The 16,593-nt window shown below is 33.9% G+C and overlaps 1 pseudogene; it reads left to right on the top strand.

Moving 5' to 3' along the window:
• The first annotated feature begins 11,811 nt into the window (after positions 1-11,811).
• Positions 11,812-16,365, top strand: LOC120152093 (annotated as a pseudogene).
• The last annotated feature ends 228 nt before the right edge of the window (positions 16,366-16,593 follow it).

Below are 16,593 nucleotides of genomic sequence, written 5' to 3'. Positions count from 1 at the left end.
TAATATGATTTTTAATAAGTTTGAGGTGGTCAAAATTATGTTTTTATAAATTTTAAGGGTCTAAAATTAAATTTTCAAAATTTCGCATATCATGGCCATCATATCCCTGCCGTATTCCGCCGTTGGCCTCGAATTCAAACATAAAAATACCACGAAAAAAACACTTAACATTAAATAATTTAAAATATATTTAAACAAATATTACATTATACTCATCACTGTTAAAAAAATTATTTAAAAGTTAAATAGGTAACAATCATGAACAGTATTAAAATATCATAATCATACAGAAAGTGAGAAACACTGTTGTTGTTTGGTTTTTGTTTTTAGACTTGACAGTGATATCCAGTGTCAGTATTTTTATATTTACATATATATAATAGATTTTAATTTTTGTAACTGTATATGATAATTTGATTTTACTATTATTTTTATAATAAATTTATTTTTAATAAAGTGCTTATTTTACATTATTAAAAATATTTATTAATTAAATAAAATTATAATTTATTTTTACTCGAATAACCTTAATTTTAAATTTATGAAACTATAGAAAGAAAAGGGTAAAGTACACGTTGAGTACTTCAATTACCACTTTTATTCCATTTAGTACCAAAACTTTCATTTTTTTTCAAAATCATACTTAATTATTTAATAGCCCACCGTTAAAAATTTAGCCACTAAAATAAACAAAAAGTCAATGACGGGTATTGAAATAAAACAAAAGTAAGGTTAAATACGATTTTGATAAAAATGAAAGTTTTGTATCAAACAGAACAAAAGTAATAGTTAAGTACGAAACATGTAGTTTCCTTGAAGAGAAAACAGTGTAGATTCACCCTAGGGATGCTCCAATTAAAAGTTGGCATGTAGTGTTGAACTCTAACCTTGATGAGATCTAGCAACATGGTTTATGGCTATAATTGAAAGGTTAGAAAAGGGTTTGGAGTAGCTTAGCATCTCTTATTTTTAGTAGGCTTTTTTTTGCCACACTTGATTATCCAAAGGGCATGGGGGTACTTATTTTAGGGGGGGGGGGTTGTTTTCTTCTTTAAGTAAAGTAGATTCCACCACCCCTTTCTTATTTCTCTATAAAGATAAGCTTAATGAACCTTTCTTTCTTATACCAATAGGAGTTTTAGTGGGAAGGTTGGTTCACCATCTATCCTCCACCTCAACCTTTCCATCTGATTAGTTTACCCATCATCATGAGAAAGGGACAAGGGTATCATTGGTGGGGGTCTATGGCCCTAAATTAATTATAATACCCATCATTAAATTATTATTTTGATCTCTTATTTATAAAAATACAGAAAACAATTAACAAACGAATATAAAATTATGGTTCAAAGTTCATTTGACTCGATTCGAAAATTCGTGATACAATCTATTTGGTGAAAAAAATTCGAGCACTTTTATTGGTTGAAAACCTTATAACATGAGAAATTTCAACATGATTAAGACCAAATTTGTCGCCAGTTGAAGAATACCATAAAGTAGAGGAAGAGTGGTGTAAGGTTCAAGTGATACAAAATTATAGATTACGACTCGACTTATACTCTTCATTAAGAATCTCTAGCCATTGCCATTTGCCCCACTACAGATATGTTTCATTCACGCTCACCCTTTTCCAATAATGACCGAAGCTCCAATGGCAGAATAAGCCAAAAAGGGTTCTTGAAAGACAAATGACATTCAAAAAGGCCCCCAAACGTGCACCGCCGCATGCTTGCAAAAATACTTTAAGCTGCCTACCCTCATTGGCTTATAACCTGGTTGACATACAAAGTCTTATCCCTTTAATCACGGAATTTGACCATTGAAGTGTGTGTCCAATCATAATTGCGACTAAAAAAGCTTATAAAAACCATATATTTGCCTGTGTAGGGTTCACTCCAGGGTTAGTATAATGCATGCCTAGCTCTCTGTTGGAGCTATTGGCGGTCATCTATATGTGAGGTTTGTGTCGGTTAGTCCGGTTGTTCTCGACGCCTAATTATTCGGCTAAATGAAGTGGCTCTTAAAACACGACTCGTAATGGATGGTAAACATATACAATTTCGTGAATTATTTATTGTATTTGTTCTAATCGGAACGGCGATTGATATAAGTTTAGTGAATAGTAAACGAGTATGGATGTAAAAAGCTATATTTGTTTGCCCATTAACTAGCCACCATATAAATTTGGAACATTATGAATTTATGTATAATTTCAGAGTTTATTTGGTAAATCTTAAGATTTTATAAAACTTAACTTGTAATTTACACAAATGTTAGGGTATAAATATTTTTAGAATTAAAGACTGATATTTATCATATCTTAGATCTATAGTACCAACAGTCCAATCAATTTGCTTCACTCTTCTTCGCCTCGTAATCGTTGGAACTTAAAAAAAGATGCTTCATCATCGAAATTGAGAAAAAAATTGAGTGGCGGAATTTATAATTTGCCCTTTAGATTTATTGGAGTGGAATGAAGGGTGAATTTTGTTTACAAAAATTAACCCGAGTTAAGTCATGAACACTGGAAGCCATTCTGATTTTCCCCATACACGAAACTGTGTAGTCGTGATCAGCCATAGATTCGACCTGATTTGGTCGACCGGCCATCTTGAATGAAGGAGGCAATAGATGGGTCGGTTTCAAGTTTCAAAAGCAGGACAAGTGAATGTTGTACTCAATGCACGGCTGCCCCTTACAAGATCAAATAATTAAGTTATGGGGGGGGGGTATGACCTAACAATGATTTTAGGGTAAATTATACGTTTAGTACATAACTACAAGTTTTAACCTGTTTTAGTACCTAAACTTTCAAGTTTTTCAAAACCATATCTAAAGTTTGTTTTTATTTCGTTTTAGTACTCCGACGTTAAAAACTTTAGTTTTTGTTTCGTTTTAGTACATGCGTTCAAAATTTAATGTTAAGTTTTGAAAATATTGAAAGTTTAGGTAATAAAACAGACTAAAACTGATAGTTTAGGTACTAAACTCGTTACCTTTTTAACAGCGGATACTGAAATGAAATAAAACTAAATGTTATGCATTATTTTAAAAAAATTTGAAAATTGTACTAAAATATACCAAAACTGATCATTTATATACTAAGTGCGTATTTTACCCATGATTTTATGATAGATAACTTATTTATAATGATTTTTAGGGCAAAGTACAGGAATGGTCCCTTAACTATATGATAATGCTTTAGTGAGTCACTTGACAATTAAAAGTTATAAAATGGTCACTCGACTGTTCGTTATGTTACAAACTAGTCATTTTCCATTAAAAAATTAACGATCGTCTGAGTTGGGCGTTAACATGCTGACTGAGATATGATAGTCGTTTGAGATTATGAGATCATATTTTATCATGTATCAGTTGATAGATTATCGCACAACTTAAGCAATTGTCAATTTTTTAACAAAAAATGATGAGTTAGAAACATAATGAATAGTTGAGTGATCATTTTATAACTTTTAATAGTCAATTGATTCAAAGAAATAACTCTCTATAGTCGGAAGACCATATTGCAACTTTTAATAATCGATGACTTAATAAAGTAATACCCTATAATTAGGGGACTGTTTTTGTACTTTATCCTGATTTTTAATTGATTGATTAAATTATAACTTTAAAAATAAGCTAATTTATTTTTGAACTAATAATTGAGTAAGGTGTATTTCACCCTAGAATTTATACATATAAACCTACCGGATCAGTGAATTTCAACAGGTAAAACACGAAGTACTCTCACCAATGCCAATCAATGTAAGAAACAGGAACAGGAACCAAACCATCGTACAATGATACAAACCGTGATTGACATTACTTCGTCTACTTGTAAGAATCAAACAAAAAACGACAGCTCGGTATTTTTTTTTTTGGGGGGGGGGGAAGATTCTCGATTGAAAAATAATAATAATCTCTGCATGAAGCAGGTAGCAGAACCTGATCATTGCATGTTTTCAGTTGAAACTGTGTGCGATTCAACATCAGTGAATGGGTGACCACGTCTTGTCCCACTGCCCGTATTGCTCTCGAAAGATCATCACGCAGTGTTTTTCATGTATCTACTTTGATCAAGACGGACGCAAATTTTTATATAGACAATGAATTTATAAAATTTTAAAAATTAAATATAAAATATGAAAGAATACATAAATTATATCCATCCCTGCCCTGATTCTTCCTGCACACAGTCTATTGTTGTCTGAATTGGACGTCATTCATGTCTGGCGCAAAATTCGGATGAACTGAAGTGTAGTTCTATTCAAGATGGGTTGGTTAATTATAGGTTTAATTATTGTTTTAGTTCCTTGGTTAAGTCTCAAATTTCAGTATTGTTGAGGGACTAAAACTAAAATAAGTAGCCAAGTCTTATTAGGACACTCGAGGACAACAAAGAAATTAGGCCTGTAAATGAACTGAACGTTCAGCGAACGGTTCATGAACCGTGCGGCGGGAAGTTCGTTTATGTGCGTTTATATATTAAAAGAACTAACATGAACAAGATTTTGTATTCGTTTAATTAAATGAACGAACATGAATATAGATCTCGTTCTTTCATTTACGTTCGTAAACGTTCAGTTATGTTCGTTTGGTTATGTTCGTTTATGTTCATTCATCTATGTTTAACCTAATCTTTTTAAATCAATTTTGGTGACCAATTTGTAAGTATCTTAAAAATATTAATTAATCTGATATTCTGATGACCAACTCCATAATTAGCCCAATTTTATTTGGAGATTAAATCCAATATGTTAACCCGTGAGGTACCTCGCACCTATATTCATTTTCCTTTTTTTTCTCAAACCCTAATGTTTACTGGAGAGTGGAAACAATCGCTGAAAACTTCAAAACAAGTTATATTATAGTGCAATCTGAAGTTTACATGTCTATTTCATCTCTTTCTCTGTTTTATTTGGCTTAATAGTTGATATGTAAAGTTATTGCGGGTATCTTCACATCTAAAACTCAATAAAACATCATACTTCTTTCTAGAAATAGATGGGAAGATAAAGGTAAAAATCGGAAGTATATGAACATCAGTACAGAGAAAAATATAATAAAATTTGCCAGAAAACAAAATAAATGTTTCTATGCAATTTTTGAAAAAGAGTGTAATAGCAGAAGTAATGGGTTTTCCAGTAATAACCCATTAATAAGTAGAAAATACACTTTGACAATTAACTTTTGTTTTCATAGTTCTTGTGTGACCTTTAGTTGTGGAGTAGACTTTAGGTACGTTAAAATTTTGAATGGTGGTTTAGCAATAATATTAGTTGCGATATGTAGCATCGAAGGGATTTCGGATCTATGTTATTGCCTTGTAGTCTAATTTGAAATCTTTATGCAGTTAAATTTTCTACAATGGCAATTACAAACCTCACTAAAGTTTGACATTGATGTCAAAAAAACTTTTAGCTGGTGAATTTATTAGAATAACGTAGATTTGATTGATTTGCATTGTCGACTATTTTTCATGAAATAACAATGGAAGGTAGGGTCTCCAACGTTTATGTTCGTGTTTATTTATGTTCCTGTTTGTTTATGTTCGTGTTTGTTTATGTTCGTTTATTTATTAAATGAACAAACATAAACAATTTATATTCCTTAATAAACGAACATGAACAAAAAATTATTCGTTTATGTTATATTTATTTTCATTTATTTATTAAATAATAAATATGAACATACCTCAATTCGTGTATGTTCAATTTATTTACATACCTAAAAGAAACAAGAAGAACCAGTTGGCGATGATGCCCATTCCACCATGTCTACTTCCGGTACATCTCTCATGCATACGTGTGTTATTACTCCACGATATGTGTTGTGTACTTTCTAATAGATTATACATAGATCATGATAAGATCTTGTCCCCTCGGGTTAACTTTCTTCTTTACGGCCTCACTTTTGTCTTCTCCTTTCCTAGGAGAAAGTAGAGCACTGTTCATTTAATAAGAAGGTTAAATTCTATCCCGCTCCTTGTACTCTTCGGAGTTTTAAAATTTAGTGAAGGGACAAACATGCATAGGGATGGTAAAAAATCGAACCCGTCGGAAAAAATCGAAAATCGAATTAAAAGGATTGGGTTCGGAGATGATAAAAGGAGGCGGATTTGGTAATCTCCGCCCCGATTACCTGAATATCTGGCTCGATAAATATTAAAAATATATATATATATATATATATATATATATATATAATATTTATATTTAATTTAAATTTATATCTAGCCCGATACTCGTTTAAATAACCGTTTATACTAAACGGAATACTTGTTTTCCCGCAGTTTTTCCCGATTACCCGATGGGGATCTCCGTTTAAATCTCTACGATTTTTTTAAGCGGGGACGAGTACAAGTTTTTTAAACAGGGACGGGAGACAAATCCCCGGCCTGAAACCGCTCCGTTGCCATTCCTAAACATGCAGGGATGGACCTACATACACAGTGTGAGGGGCTCTTTACCCTGTCCAAATTTTTTGTTTGATAGCATTTTAAGTCTTTATTAATTTAAATTTAAGTAAAAAAAGAAAGAATTTCTCCCCCTATTTTTTAGATTAAATACATAGTAAGTCATTATTTTGGACTTAGATATCTTATCCCTTAGAATAGTTGATCATGGCTCTCTCCTTATAAACATGCATGTTGTTCCGTTTAACTAAAAGGCTAACATGATTAAATTGAAATATTTATATCTAAAGGACCTAGAAACGTAATTCTACGACTAATATTATCATCAAGACATAAAAGAGTTAATATAGACGTAATCCAACTCATTTGAAAGGGATGTATTTGACCAGCCGAGTCTCACGAGTCAACTCTCGAGTCCAAGCTCAACTGGCATTAAATAAAATAATTGGTAGTTGAAACAATTAATGCATCGTTTTACTACAACTAACCCGTGATTATAAATAAACCCTCAAAGAGTTTATTAATCTGAACCGATTGGATCTTAAATACGAGCAAGTACTGAGTAGTTTTGCTAGTTCCAGGTGACATCGGACAGCACCCGTCACGTGGCTAGCGGTGGTTGAGCTAATATTTATAGTTTCGTGGAGAAGGGTCCTACGGTTCTTTTTCACTATTTCCAAGGCCAAACACCTGGCAATGGCTCTCCATTGATTTGACCTTTTGTTGTCTGTTTCGAGCGATGAAAGAAATGGGGGATCGGGGAGCTTCTCAATCAGCATGCATGTTTTCAGTTCACCCCGCCGACAACTTCCTTGGGCATCGGGGTTTATACTTGTGGGAGAATACACGATGACAATTTAATCCAAAATCAATAGATTTTGATACGATTTGATCTGACGGGTAGGGGTGTGGAAATCTGAGTATCCGGATTTTCGGGTACCTGATTTTTGAGTATTCGGAACTTTTGGGTCGACGATTTCTCTCGACCCGGATGTTACGGGTACCCGGTAATCGAGTATCCGGATTTTGCGAGTACCCGATAATCGGGTACCCGATACCCGGTTTTTAATTTTTTATTTTCAAATTATTAATCTAAAAAATATATACACAAATTTTAAAAAATATATACACAAATTTAAATGTTCGAAACTTCGAATTACATACTCTAATATCCGAACATAAAATTTAAAAAATTTAAAAGTTCAAAATACAAAATATAATAATCTATAATATAAATAATTTATTATATTTTATATAATTATATATAAAAAAAATAAAAATAAATAAAAACTAACCAGAAAAACTAGATTTTGTGACTCGGCCCGACCGACCGGCCAGGTAATTTTTTTAGAGAATTATCCGGTTTTTTTAGATCCGGGTCGGCGGGTCGGGTCAACCAGGTCGGGTAATTTTGCATACCCCTACTGACAGGATTAGATTAGGGCAGAAGTTAAAAAATTTCAGCTCGATCCGACTTGGGATAATAAGATAATTTACTTGAATAAATTTATAAATAATTATTATAATACTCCCTCTATCTATTTTTTAATTAAGTCCTTATTTTTTTCAAAATCGGGTCAAGTCAGAATGAATTTATACTTTAGAAATTTGGATCAATTCAGAGTCGAGTGAATGATATATATTTTCGGGTCGAGTCGGGTTGGAAGAAAGATATATATTTTTCGAGTCAAATATGAATGAATGATATATTTTTTAAGTCGCCCAATCCAATCCAACTCGTTTCCATCTTATGTGTATTTGATATGAATTTAGTAGGATTTTAGTTGATTCTAAATCGGACTCCATTTTTCAAGTGCAAATCCATACCCAATCTGATATATAAAATATCAACTAAATATTATTTGATGATACATGAAAATAGTATAAATAAAAATGATAGTTTCCATTTGTTTGTTATAATTATTCAATGTTGTTGATATAAGTGACTTAATTTGTCAATAATAAAAATTTAACGATGCAATTTGATTACAACAAATGCTTATGATCTAAATGAAAATTGAAATTAAAGTTATCAATAACATAAAAATAAAATTTAGAAGTAAAAAGAAATAAATTTAAGAAAGGTAAACTAACATGTGTCAAACAGTTAATAATAGCACGAACCAGGTAGCCTCCGTAATAATTGAATTGTTGCTATTTTCGATGATCAGGGTTTGAACATCATACATGCCAAGGGTGTGAGCGTTCAATGTCGAAAGATTGAGAGCTATATTTAAATAAATATTGTATTATACTTACCCAAATTAATAATAAAATAAAAATATGAAGTAAACATAACATGTAAATTCTATAAATAGAGAAATTTATTAAATGTAGATTGATAAATGTCAGATAGTATATCCCATAGGCCCAATTGGTATTTTTGCTTCTGGTTAACTCTAAAGGCCCAATTTTTGGATGGCAATACTGACCCAAAAGGAACTCATCTACGGGTTTTAAAATTTTAAATCATCATTTAATCTAGGGTAGATTACACCTACATATGGATGTCCCTTTTTCCCATATATATGGAGTAAAGGGAGGTAAGATAGTAAGCTACTCTCAATATCAGGTTGAGAGCAACTTTCGTCAGAGACCTCCAAATTATGAAATGTCCTCCGTGAGACTCATATTTGATAAACTACTCATATTTGTTTTTTCACGTTCTTTTAGGCTACATGCTATAATTTTCTAATATTATTAATAGTAATTTATTTTTTACCCTATGATTTTCTCTTCCCCTCCTACAAGGGTGTATTCCATTTCCTGTGGAGAAAAGGGTCGGTAAGCTTGCTTACCGTGTCACTTTGCCCTCTCACGTCGAGTTTCATCCTGTATTCCAGGTAAGTTTCTTAAAACCTTATCATCATGACGAGGAAGATCCAAGTAGGGTCCACGCCATTTTTGTTCACCTCCAAGTTTTTCAACTTCTCCAAAGTGCACCGCCATGTAAAATCTTTAACCTCTTTTATCATTAACAAATGTTTTCCCCGTGAACGAAGTTGGACACTGACTCATCTCATACGCACCCCTACCCAAGGATCCACGCCATTTTTGTTCACCTCCAAGTTTTTTAGCTTTTCCAAGCTGCACCGTCATATAACATCTCAATCTCTTTATCATTAACAAACCCATGAACGAAGTTAGCTTCTTCACCTGTTTAATTAATGGGATTTCTTTTAATGTCTTCTTATTTCAAAGCTGACACCTTGTTGGGGGATTTTAAACTCTAATTTCAGTACTTCAAAACGTGGTTAAAGAATGACCCGGAGTGAAAAACGTCATTGATGAACAACCCTATTGTTTTCTCGAATGGGTACAAACTTTATTGTATCGTTCTCAGCTTGTTGAACAGCTCGTCCACTTGCTTTTATTTCTTCTCTTTCACCTCTCTCTCTCTCTCTCTCTCTTTCACGCTGACTACTCCATTTTTTCATAATCTTTTAGACTCCCTTTTAGTTCTGTAAAGAATTTGTTTATGATTTCTCAGATTTATTGGCCAAGTTTCTACCAAGTACGGTTAAGATGAAGCAACCATATGCTCCCATTGCATACGTATATAACGCCACATGATGTGGTATATAGGACCAGGACTCCGCCCTCTTCCCCGTGCTCTTCACCCTCTTCAACACGCTGTTCGGATCCACATTCTCGATCACCATCAACTGATTTTATTTCCGGATTACTTCGACAGTTTCTACGTCTACAACAACATACGACTAATGAGAAATAATTATGGATATCTTAATAATGTTATGAAAAATGGGTTTGGATTAATTGGATCTTTCATGTTGGTGACAACATTTTTGGCTCGAAGAATTAACAGGAAAGTTGAGTATTGCAGGTGACTTCTTGAGTTGTTGATTCAAAGAAGAAGAAGAAGAAGAAAAAGGCACATGCATTGGTTTCCGTTTGCCCATTCTTTCGGTGAAAGTGCAAAAGTTTATAATATAATCGATCACCCTCATTTTTGTTGTTGCAGAAAGCTTGAGGGTAAATAAAACAGAGAGTTGAGAGAGAAAATAGAAAAAGAAACCAAAGGAATAAGAAGACAAAAGACAAGTGGGTTATTTTTTTTATTGTTAATTCAGTCCTATGTTAATGGGTTAATGGAAGTTACAGAGAGACTTAAACAGACCGGATCCACAACAAAAGGGACGAAATACACTTAATTAAAAAATTGGTTAACCAAAGTAGGTTAGAGTAAAAATAAGAGGGACTATTGACATAGTTTTGCCTTTGAAAAATTACGGGTTGTATATTTAATGATTTAAGGTAGAGTAATGATGATAGGAATGGAAATGACCATCTAGCTCAGTTGGTAGAGCACAAGGTTCTTAACATTGAGGTCGTGGGATCAAGTCCTACGGAGGACATTTCATAATCCGGAGGTCTCTTACGGAAGCTGCTCTCAACCTGGTGTTAGGGGTAGCCTACTATCTTACCTCCCCCTTATCCCATACATATGAAAAAAAAGGGACAATCATTTAATGATGATAGGAATGGTCAACGATAGGGCTTGTTTACATGTGGGTAGGTGGTTAGTGACGCCGAAAACGATTAATGATTTGGGATTAAGATTTTTAATATTTTTTTAGATTTTAGAGAAATTATGATTTTTTTAAAGTAATATTATTTTTTAAAATAAATTATATTATTAATAATTTTATTTTATATAAAAAATTAAATTGTCAAAATGTGACACATGTCATTAGGATGTGCACAAGACTCGAATTTAACGAGTTTTAATCTGATCGGGTCTTTTTTTTTAAATTTGGGTTCAATTTGAGCAGGATCAATTTTTTAGAGGTTATGTTCGGGTTGGGTCAAGTTGGGTTTAGGGTGAAAATACTCAACAAAAAAGAAATATTTTCATCTTATATATTTAGAGATAATTACAATAATCATCTATCTACATTATTATTTTTAATTAAATCCCTATTTTTATTGAATAAAAATAATATTTTTTAAAGAACATATTATTTTGGGTTCGAGTCAAGTTAGATTCAAATTTTATCTCAAAAGTCAAGTGGAGGGTGTTTATGTAATTTTAAATGTCGTTACGATTGAGATACTTAAAATAGTAAAGTTTATAACATAATACACCTAGATTGACAAAAAAAATAATTTAGATACTTAAATGAGAAAAATGAATAGTTTTGATATTTATTTTTTATATTAAGTCATAAAAAATATATCATTATATATATTTTCACAAAAAATAATTTGACGACCAAAAAAGAAATGCTGAAATAGTTAAATACCAAATGGAAAGTTTACCCTGAAAGGAAAAAAGGCGCGAAAAGTTCAAAATTAAAAAACTTGGCGGGTGGAATTTGCGCTTAATGGTACAAGTCAAAATCTAAAAATAAAAATGAAAAATCTCTCATAAATCTTATTTTACTTTCTTCCTCAATTCCCCTCCACCCGATGGATAACCAGTACAAGCCCCGATCAAGGAGAAGCTTGAAGAGGAAATTGGAGCAGGAATTTGAAGAAGATAAGTCAGAACGGTGCAAGGCGGCCGTCGTCGAGTCCGACCGTACTCATCAAGATATCCTGCGCGACGTCCGACTTCACGTCGATGTTCTTAACAACTGCACCTCCTTTTCAGAAGCTGATCGTACTGCAGCCAAACTCTCCGCTCAATCACTTTCTGAATTCGCAAAGAACGGTTCGTTTTGAATCATTTAGTTTTCAGTTATTTAACGAAATAGATTTCGATATTTATTTATTTTTTGTTATTGTTTCATTGGCGGTTTTAGAGGATCTGGTGGATTTGATCGTGGAGTGTGGTGCTGTCCCTGCACTGGTAAAGCATATTCAGGCGCAATTGACAGATTCCGATCTGAAACCATTGGAGTATGAAGTAGAGAAAGCAAGTGCGTTCGCGCTTGGACTTCTCGGGGTAAAGGTAATTGGGATGGCTTTCTTCTACTTCCTTTCAAGTTCAACCGGTGCATTATTTTGTTCAGTACTTGAAAATTTGTCTTCATTTTGTTGTTTTTATGTTAAACAGCCGGAGCATCAACAACTCGTTGATGACGCCGGGACACTGCCCTATCTCGTGAACTTGTTAAAAATACGTCAGGATGATTGTGATTCTCGCGGAGTGAATGGTGTTTTAAGAAAAACTGCCGATGCTATAACAAATCTTGCTCATGAAAACGCCGCCATTAAAACCCGCATCAGGTTCGCTTGTTTGGGTATTCTCCTATATAGTTTCCGTTAGTATTAACTTTTCATACCCTTATAAACTGTTAGTTTTTCCCCATATATCAATATTAGAACTGAGGGTGGAATCCCACCACTTGTTGAGTTGCTCGAGTATCGTGAAGTGAAGGTGAAGAGGGCAGCTGCAGGGGCCTTAAGGACGCTAGCATTTAAGAACGATGAGAACAAAAAGGAGGTAAGTTTGTTTCTGCACTGAATGGTAGTACCATCTAGTTCTCGTTGTGGGTTTCTATATAGTTTGTGAATTTGCAGATTGTTGAATGCAATGCACTACCCTCCCTTGTATTAATGCTTTCCTCTGACGATGTTACCATACATTATGAAGCGGTTAGTTTCTGCTAAGTTTTTTATTTTTTGTCATCTGAATACACTCTTTGGAAAGTTGCTATGCCCTTTATAAACTGACATAAGGAATGTTCAGGTTGGCGTTATTGGGAACCTTGTCCATTCTTCTCCAAACATAAAGAAAGAAGTTCTTCTTGCTGGAGCACTGCAGCCTGTGATTGGGTTACTTAGGTAGTGCTGAGTTCCACATTAGGTTTTTGACTTGTTCTTTGGGAAGATTTCAGCTTTAATCATATCGCATGTATATGTCTGTCAACAGTTCTAGTTGTTTGGAGACCCAGAGGGAAGCTGCTTTACTCATAGGTCAATTTGCTGCTGCTGATTCAGATTGCAAGGTTGGTCGAGATATTAATTCTAATTAGGCACACAAATTTTGTTAACTGCTCAAGCATATGAATTACTATAATATTGTTGTGTTTATGTAAATATATCTTTCTGTTAAGAAGTTGGAATTCTACAGGTACACATTGTCCAAAGAGGCGCTGTTCCCCCCTTTAATAGAAATGCTTACATCTTCAGATGTGCAACTCAAGGAAATGTCTGCATTTGCACTTGGACGGTTGGCCCAGGTTTGTATTTATTTGCTGTCTGTCAGGGTTAAAATTGTCTGGATGATATTTGAAACAACAGTCTCATGTCAGTGACAGGACTTAAGGAAGTTAATCAGTTGTCCAATCATATGTTTTTTATGCTGAAGTTCTAGTTTTAATTTCTTTCCTAGATGCTTAATGTTTTTTTGGAGTTGTGCTTTATCAATTAATGTTTTTTTATTTTGCAGGACACACACAATCAAGCTGGAATTGTGCAAAATGGTGGAATCACGCCATTACTAAATCTTCTTGAATCAAAAAGTGGACCATTGCAACATAATTCTGCATTTTCCCTATATGGCCTTGCTGATAATGAGGTAGAGGGCATTTTTCACTGTATTATTTTAAACTTGAACTGCAGTTTTTACACAGCGAGTCTAGAGGTGCTTACAACTATTCTATTCTTTAGGATAATGTTGTAGATCTTATCAGGACTGGAGTTGTTCAGAAACTTCTGGAAGGAGAGTTCATTTTTCAGGTATCCTTTAGGATTCTACTTTTACCATGCTGCTGTTTGAAATTAATTTATTTAATTCATTTTGCTTACCCTTAGAATTTATAGTTAGAAGACTTGTGTATTTTCCCAGTTTGATATTCATTAATATACCTTGTAAGTTGTAATACTGCAGCCAACTAAAGATTGTGTAGCAAAGACATTGAAGAGATTGGAGGAAAAAATTCATGGACGAGTGAGTTTATTTTTGCTAGTTTTTGGCTCTTTTCTACTTTGCATATTTAAAAGTCATGAGACTGTATATACATTATATCTTGTGACATTGTTCTTTGATCCTCTTAACAGACATTGAATCATCTGCTGTACCTTATGCGGATAGCAGCCAATCCTGTTCAAAAACGAGTCGCTCTGGCTCTTGCTCATCTTTGTTCTCCAAATGACCGGAAACCTATTTTTGTTGACAACAATGGTAAGACAATTTTCTATTCCAACTGTTGTTAGCACTTCTCTTCATTCACAATGATATCCTTTAGCTGTTTCTATTTTTGGTTTACATTTCCTCATTGCTTCTCCCTTGGTGCTCAACAATTCCCTCCAGGACTGGAGCTGCTTCTGGGCCTTCTTGAGTCTAAGAGTTTTAAGCAGCAACAAGCTGGTTCAGAGGCCATGTATAAGTTGGCAACAAAGGGTACTTCACTCTCATCTGTGGATGCTGCCCCGCTATCACCAACCCCTCAGGTTTGTTCATGTTTCCTGATCTTTGGTGAGAAGATTATTGCATTTGATTGAAAATCTTTTAGTAACAAAGAAATTATGGATGTCCATGCATATTGTACCAATTGTTTTTTCCTTGGTAGCATGAACTAATCACTGGCAGTACGTGACTAGTTTTAATTTTGAAGTCGATATCTGGCTGAACTTGTAGTTAGCCACGATCAGTTTTATGTTCTTTATGCAATTGAAATCTAGCAGTCTGTCTTTTGTTGCCTTGGTGGTAACTGGTAAATAGAATGCATTAAAAAATTTCCCCTTTGTGTCAGACTAACAGCTGTTTCTTTTTCCCCCATTTCCCCCACAATAAATGCAGGTGTATTTGGGTGAGCAGTATGTAAATAATCCTACACTTTCTGATGTTACATTTTTGGTTGAAGGTATGGATTTTTTTCTTATCAGTGATTGTGCTTGCTCTTTATTAAGTCTATTTCATTTTAAGTTGAAAAGTTCTTCAGCCTTTCAATTTCCATATTCTTCTCTCAGGTAAAAGATTCTATGCTCACAGAATCTGCCTTCTTGCTTCTTCGGATGCATTCCGTGCCATGTTTGATGGTGGTTACCGGGTAAGACGATTCGAGGATATTGTTCCCATCATCTTCACCCCCCCCTCTTCTGCTACTTTGCCATCCCTTGGACACTATCTCGATATCAAGGAGCACATTGCTAGATAATATAATAAAAGGATGACCGACATGAAAATTGTTTTGCAGGAGAGGGATGCCAAAGATGTTGAGATTCCAAATATCAGATGGGATGTTTTTGTGCTAATGATGAGGTAGATATTTGAATGCTCACTTGTAAATATAGTAAAAATTTGTTGGTGGAAAGTCCTCACTCGTTTGCTGTTCTGGTAATATGCTGCCAGGTATATATACACAGGATCAGTGACCGTTGAAATCGATCTTGCTCAAGAACTTCTTCGAGCTGCCGATCAGTATCTTCTCGATGATCTTAAACGCCTTTGTGAATACACCATTGCTCAGGTGTGTACGTTTTACTGTGATATTTCTTCTACTCACATTACAGATTTACCTGCTTTTATCTGTTCTAATTATCCGTTTTTTAAAGGATATTTCTGTGGAGAATGTTACGCTGATGTTTGAACTAGCCGGGGCCTTCAATGCTACCACACTACGTGAAGCTTGCTTACTCTTCATGTTAGAGCAATTCGAAAGAATAAGTGCCAAACCCTGGTATGTAGTATCCCAAAACTGTATTTTGATTGCCGAGAAGTCGATGTTTCTAAGCCGTTTGATGCTGTGAACATGCAGGCGTAGCCGTTTGATTCATCGCATCATTCCAGATTTACGGGATTTCTTCATAAGTTCACTTGCAAAGTGTCATGACCCTAGGAGTGAGCACATGTGAACTTTTAACAGTTACCTCGCCGTCAATTAGGTTACACCATCAATTTGTGAGGTCTTTTCTTGTGGATAAAACTGGTAGACTCGGTATTGTATGTGTATGTATAGATAGGAATTGGTAGAACAATGGGAAGTCTTTGATCTGAATGCAGCTGAGAATTTGGGGTTTGGATGTTTATTAATCTTAGGATAAAGTATACAAATGGTTATTTTATTATATAGTATTGTTTTATTAAGTTTTTTTGACTATTAAAAGTTATAAAATAGTCTTTTAACTATTAAGTTTTGCTTTGTTGAGTCCTATTATTAAAAGTTGCAAAATAATCACTTGATTATTTATTATATTTTAAATTTGTTAATTTTTGTTAAAAAATTAATAATCGTTTAAGTTAGATGTTAACATGATGATTGAGATAT

The sequence above is a fragment of the Hibiscus syriacus genome, unplaced genomic scaffold (genome assembly GCF_006381635.1).
Source record: "Hibiscus syriacus cultivar Baekdansim isolate YM2019G1 unplaced genomic scaffold, ASM638163v2 tig00111084_pilon, whole genome shotgun sequence".
Classification (NCBI taxonomy): domain Eukaryota; kingdom Viridiplantae; phylum Streptophyta; class Magnoliopsida; order Malvales; family Malvaceae; genus Hibiscus; species Hibiscus syriacus.
This window is presented reverse-complemented; position numbering and strand designations above follow the sequence as displayed.